The sequence below is a fragment of the Elaeis guineensis genome, chromosome 2 (assembly GCF_000442705.2).
Source record: "Elaeis guineensis isolate ETL-2024a chromosome 2, EG11, whole genome shotgun sequence".
NCBI lineage: Eukaryota > Viridiplantae > Streptophyta > Magnoliopsida > Arecales > Arecaceae > Elaeis > Elaeis guineensis.
The window spans coordinates 63,858,118-63,864,979 of record NC_025994.2 but is presented as its reverse complement, the minus strand read 5'-3'; positions in this window follow the sequence as shown (position 1 = coordinate 63,864,979).

Sequence of the window (6,862 nt, the reverse complement as noted above, 5' to 3'; positions counted from 1 at the left end):
GACTCCTTCTATCAGTTGAGTTAGTTGTTTATCGCATATTTCATCAGCAGACGTCGATAGCGTCACAACTCAGACTTTCTTGTCAGCATCAAGCAAAGGGAGAATGAGCCCCTCCACGACTACATCAACCATTTCAATGCCGCAACCTTGGAGGTGAGAAACATAGATCAATTCGTAGTGATGACCGCGTTAAAAGTCGGGCTTCAACAGAATGACCTCCTCTTCTCGCTCAACGTGAACTATTTAAAAGACTTTGCCGAAATATTGAAGCAAGTAGAGAACTATGCTTAAGCTGAGGAAGCTTGGGATCGGCAGGGGGAGAACCTCGATAGCGGATCACAACAGGACGTCAAGCAAGAAAAAAAAGACTATCAGCTAGTGCAGCATCGATATACGGAGCCAAAGAATCATCATTCCCGAACTTTACCTTGGAACAACGGACCTAGATCTCTCATAGGCTGACCTCAGTAGCTCATCCTCAGAGCAATCACGAAACTGATGTGATGAACAAGACCTTACTGCAAGGGCTAAAGGCTCACCTGGGCTAGACTAAAGGATTATAAGTTGAAGAGCTATATCATGTGCTCTGGGTGTACCAAACGACCCAGCGAGTTTCTGCTGGAGAGATCCCTTTTAAGCTAGCCTTTGAAACTAAAGCTGTCATTGATCACGGTCGTAGGTGGTCAAAAATAAACTATAACTCAAACTATATAGATAAAATGAGTCGGGATCATATCCTCAGAGATCAAAAGACTGAGTTGTGTTTAAATTAAAAAAAATAAAGTAAAAAATTAAGATTTTTGGATTTAAAAAAAATAAAAAAATTTTGACAGAAATAAAATTAAGAAAACTCAAGTTAACACACCCAGCCTTGCCCACATTTACCCATTCCGCGCCAAACCAAGCTAGCAACCAAATTCAAATCGCGCGCTATCTGGTCGCCCATGCCCACTTGCTGCGTGAACCAACGTCAACACACCCAGGTCCCATCTTCCACAGTGTGTGAAGCCCCAGGCCATTCAAATCACGCTCTCTGCTCTTCTTCATTAATCTCGTGGGTCTCATATGTAGTTATGTCTTTTTTTTTTTTTTTTTTTTTTTTTTTTTTTTTTTTTTTTTTTTTTTCCTATTGGGTTTCTATCATACATTCATGTATTTTCACATATCATGCACATAATAGGTCTGAATTTAGACTCGAGTTTTATTGGCATGTGTTGAAAGCCATTGCTTGTGGATTTACAATCAAGTTTTCATAATTAATTAATCTTAAAAAATATAAAAAGTATCAAATACTAAATGTTCTTGATCTTTGGAGGAGCATCTGAATTGCAGATTGAAGATTATACAGATTCAGACTTTATGTCAGATCCAGATGATAGAAAATTTACATCAGGATATGTGTTCGTATGCAATGATAGAGCAGTCAGCTGGAAGTGTTCCAAGCAGAGTATCATCACAGATTCGATCACAGAGGCTGAGTATGTCACCGATTTAGATACTGTAAAAGAAGGTTTTTGATTCAAAAAAATTTATCGTGGAACTTGGTGAAATGACATCAAATGCCATACCAATGTACTGCGACAATAATAAAGCCATAGCACTTGCTAAGAATGTTGAAAAATATGTTTTAAAGCCAATCGTTTGACGATTGTGCTAATTATAAATGAATATGAATTGATAGATAATAAAAGTTATTTATCTTTTTCATCACAAAGTGACATCTTCTAACGAACTCCTATGTTGTGATGAAGTCCTTAGGATTATTTTGATCGATAAAGGAGAATTTATCACGTAATCCTTAAACTGATTCGTGACCAAACAATATGCTATTATTAGGACGATAGCGATATCAAGTGTAGGTCGTTGTGTGCCATATGCATTGGTTGTCCTCGTAACCAAATGGTGTAAAGATACTGGTATGGCATGCAGGTGAGATGTAGGAGTACATCGTCACGGAACGTGACCAACTATGGAGTACTCTATTGTCAAGAGTAGCTCGCGAAGGGTATGGATATAAGTGTCCCTCCGACCTGAGATCACCACGGTAACTTGCAAATAATTCACTATACTTTGATGCTGAACTATCTAAATTAATAATTCAGTTATGGAAGGTTTTTGGGTGCAGTCAAGTACTTGTCAAGTCTGTGTGTGGTCAAGATAGGATTGATCCCTCCGAATTAGTAGGAGTTAATGTATCAATGTATTTCAATTTAGCAAAATCTGAGCTCGGATAATCCATATGATGGATTTGAAAGATTGAAATATAATATGGATGACTTATTTAGGATTGACAGTGAAATCTTAGGTCGTCCTTGAGCATTAGGATCAAAGGGATGAATTATATGATAACCACACACCAGTAGGTTCTTGAAAGTTGCTTCACCATCATTCGACCTATCCAGACATCAGATCACCATTACTAGATGGTTACATCGATTGGTTTAAAAATTTATTTCTGTGCTATCAGCTTAGGTTCAAACCTATGGGGTCACATTCAAAAAAATTTCTGACTGATCATGTGGCAGATCAACAATTGAGAATCATTCAAGAGCTTAATCGTCAATTCGATTAATTGTTAATTTTATGTAAAAGTTATAATAAATTTATTCACCAAGTATTAGTGAATTAATGAAGAATTAATTAGCAATTAGATTGTTCATTGCTCAATTTGATTGAGCAAAGAGGATTAAATAAAATCTAATTGAATTAGATTCAATTAGGTTTGATCTGATTAGGTTATGAGATGACCTAATCGCTAAGAAAGAATTATCCCTGATTTGATGAGGACTTTGATTCAATCAATTTCTAATTTGATTAGAATTTGATTAAAAAATTATAAACCTAATTAGATTGGGTTTCATCTATTTTATTTGGACTAAAACATATGTGATTTGGTTTGGATTCAAATAAGAAAATAAAGAGTCCATAAAAGAATGGACTCTTCTCCTTTGTATTGGGAAATATATCCTAAAACCAATCATCTAAGTGGTAGATGATTGGAATTAGCATATGAATTATCTAATAACAATAGTTATTTGACAGGTTTATCATAAAAGTTCTATCTTCTTTAAATGAACTCCTAAATTATGATAAAGTCCTTAGAACCACAATCAATCGATAACGGAGGATTTATCGGATGGTTCTTAAATTGTTCACGATCAAATGATAAGTTATTAATAAGGACGATAACTTATCAAGTGTAGGTCGCTGCATGCCATATGCGTTAGTTTTTCTCATAACCAAGTGGTGTGGAGACACTGGTATGGCATCCAGGTGAGATGTAGGAGTACATCTATATGGAACATGACCAATGTAACACTCTACTGTCAAGAGTAGTTAACTAAGGCCAATGGGTATAAGTGTCCCTCCGATTTGAGATCACCACAGTAATTTGCAAGCAACTCACTGTGCTTTGGTGTCGGACTACCTATATTTTTAATATAGGTTCGAAAGATTTTTAGGTACAATCAAGTACTTGTGAAGTCGGTGTGTGAATCAAGATGGGATTGACCACTCCTGATTAACTTCAGGAAGAGAATATCTCACTGTGTTTTAATTTAGCAAAATCTAGGCCTGGATAATCCTCGTGAGGAGTCACAAGATTTGCAAAATTTTGAGATACAATAGAGATGACTTATATGAGTGTGGACAGCATACTCGAAGTCATCTTGAGCATTATTGGTCAAAAAGATGAATTATATGATAACCATGGGTCAGGGTTCTTAGAATGTTGCTTTACATACATTCGACCTATCTGGATGTCGGAAACCATTGCTAGATGGTTACTTCGACTGGTATAGAAATTGATTCCTGTGCTACTGATTTAGATTCGAACCTATAAGGTCACACACATAAGAGGTTGTAACCTAATCAGATGGTTAATCGATGATTGAGAATCGTACTTAGGTTAAACGATCAATGTGATTGATGTTTGACCTAATGTAAGTGTTGTAGGAGGATCGATTAGCAATTGGATTGCTAATTGGCTCAATCTGATTGAGCAATTGGGCTGAGATCAAGTCTAATTGAATTTGATTCAATTAGAATTAGTTTGAATTTAATTAGATTAAGTCTAATTGATTTATTGGATAAGTCAATTGCAAGGGAGAATAAGTCCCTGTTCGACTAGGACTTGTATGCACCTAATTCTTAATTAAGTTAGGATTTAAATCAGAATTAAATATGGCTTAATCTGATTTAATTGGACTCCTAGTTAGAGTAGAATCATCATTAATTAGGTTGCAATTAATTTAGATTGGGTTCAAAGTGTTTGACCTAATCTACATAAGAATCCTAGTTAGACTAGGATTCCATATCATCTCTTGTGCCACCTAAGAAATTTCAAGCCCATGTCCACTAATTAATTTTTAGATATTTTTTTATAATATCCACATCCAAAGAATGTTATCTCACACCATTTATTCTAGAGATTTGAATCAGATTTGATTTGGTTCAATGTGGAAAGTGATTTGGTTAATTATGGAAAGTGATTTAGGCTTATTCTTTTTTTGAAAGAGTCCCTCTTCACAAGAACTCTTCTCTCCTCTCTTGTGCCAACTTTCTCCAAGCTCATCCTTTCATTTTGTCGCCTCTTTTATGCTTGATTTCATGCTCCCCATGAATTAGATAAGGAAAGGGGCGTCCAAGAGTTGGACGCCCCATGGACTCCTTGTTAGACTAGGTCTTATGACCTAGTCTACCTTATATAAAGTTGCCGCCCCATATGATAAGAAAAAGGAGTCAAAAATTGCTGGATTATTGATAGAAAAACTAGAGGAGAAAGAGGATGGAATGGGTGGTTTGATGTGCCAATATCCATGGAAGAGAGTCTTCTATCAAGAGATCAAAAATTGATGTCTTGTAGAAACAAAAGGTAAGAGAGAAGATTGTTTTCTCTTATTATTTTCTTTTTAGTTTATTTTCTCTTTATTTTTATATTTTTATATGATAAAAATCTGAGAGAGAAATAGGGATAGCATGGTGGATTCATGCTCTAATGAGTTGGGGCATGGTGATCTAATTTTAGATATGATCTGATCATGTTCTGATGAGAGAAGAAGAAGAAAAGAAGGTCTTCTCTTAAGGTTTCTTTTAGAACCCTTCTTCTCTATAAATCATGAGATTTTTTTATGAGAAAAATCAGATATCATAAGATCTAAAAATTTAAAAAATATCTAGAGAAGAAGGTCTTCTCATGTCCTAGCATAGAGATGTTCTCAGGATATCAATCGTTGATGTACTGAAAGAGAAGATCTATCTTCTCTTAGGATCCTTTTCTTTTACATATTATTTCTGATTTTAGGGAGGTAAAAAAGTTTAACTTCTCCCTTATTCCTCCTCATATTCTTTATCCCTTAGAATGTCCAAGAGATCTGAAGAATATTTTTTAGATTAAACATCCGAAGGGATCTACAAAAAGCTAGCACTTCCAGCAGATCTTCGTTCAATGAACTTTCGATTTTGTTACAGCCTCGTCTGGATCACCTGTAGAAGTCGGATGCATGTGCGGCTTTAAAGATAATAAAGAAAATCAATCATAGAGTTCTCAATCCACATGAAGGTAAGAGATCTGATCTCTTCTCTTATCTAGATGTGATCTAAGTTTTAGATCTAAAACTGTTTTAGATCTAGAGTATTAATTTGATCAATACCAAAATTTTTATTTTCTGATTTATAAATATAATATGATATGTTATAGATCCTAATTGTAGGGTTTAATAATCTGATTATATGCATTTATATATTAAATTATTTAATTTATATATTTCGTTGCGTTATATTTCAGAATTGTTTTAAAATTCATGCATGAAATCCTGTAATTTTTTCAACAGTGGTATCAAAGCATCTAGGTTCTTTTATAACATATTCATGATTGTATTAATATAAATTTAAAAAATAAAATAATGATCGCACAGACTGTAGGTTGTCCTGCTGTAAGGTTTACCCCTTACAGTGCAAAGGTTGTCCTGGTACGTTGCGATTTAGAAAATTTAAAAAAATTTAAATAAATCTTGTCATGAATGTTTTAGATTAGGTCTATTTTATTTTATAAATTTTTATGTAATGTACATAGATTAAAATCAGCCAAGAATAAGATCTTGCGAAGTTCTATTTGCTAATCGAACCGACTCGTCTGAAAATCAGGCCAGCTCGACCAGCATGCCAGTTCGATTGAAAAATTGATTGAATTATATTTCTGACTGATTTTAATTATTTTAACCTATAATTAGTATTTGTTAGTGAAATAAGCCGATCTATTTTTGAAATGAGTCGACCTATTTAGTGAAACAACACTAGATTGTATTAAATCTTTCAAAAGTTGAGAATGAATTTTGAAATGCCGAACCTTAATCCTCAGCCATGAACTTAATTAAAAGAATTAAGTGATTGTTTATGATCTAGGTTTATGATTTAAAGATCCTAAGATAATTTCATAAAACATGGGTTAAAGGGTAATGGGTTAGCTTTGATCAGATCATTAACTGGGTTAGACCTAGGGTTAAATTAAATATGGACTAAGTTAAGAAATTGATCAAACCTAATTAAAAGTTAATTAAGATTAGGTCATTTCTATAGATCACTTCAATAGTTGTAGTTGATCAAAGTCTATATATCTAACAAATGGATACTAATCGTGGCTCAGCGATTGAGCCTGAGTCTTTAAGCAGATCAAATCAAAATTGATAAACCAATTGGTGTATAAGGTAAACCTGACCAGTGGTTTTTAATCGGGAGCCCGCTTATCTGACCATTTCTTATGGTGTCTAAGGCAAGCTTTGGCAGACCCTCCCACTGATCATATTTACCTAGCCATTGTGGTTAATCAAGTCTTGATTAGGTTGCTGATTGATTCATGCTAACC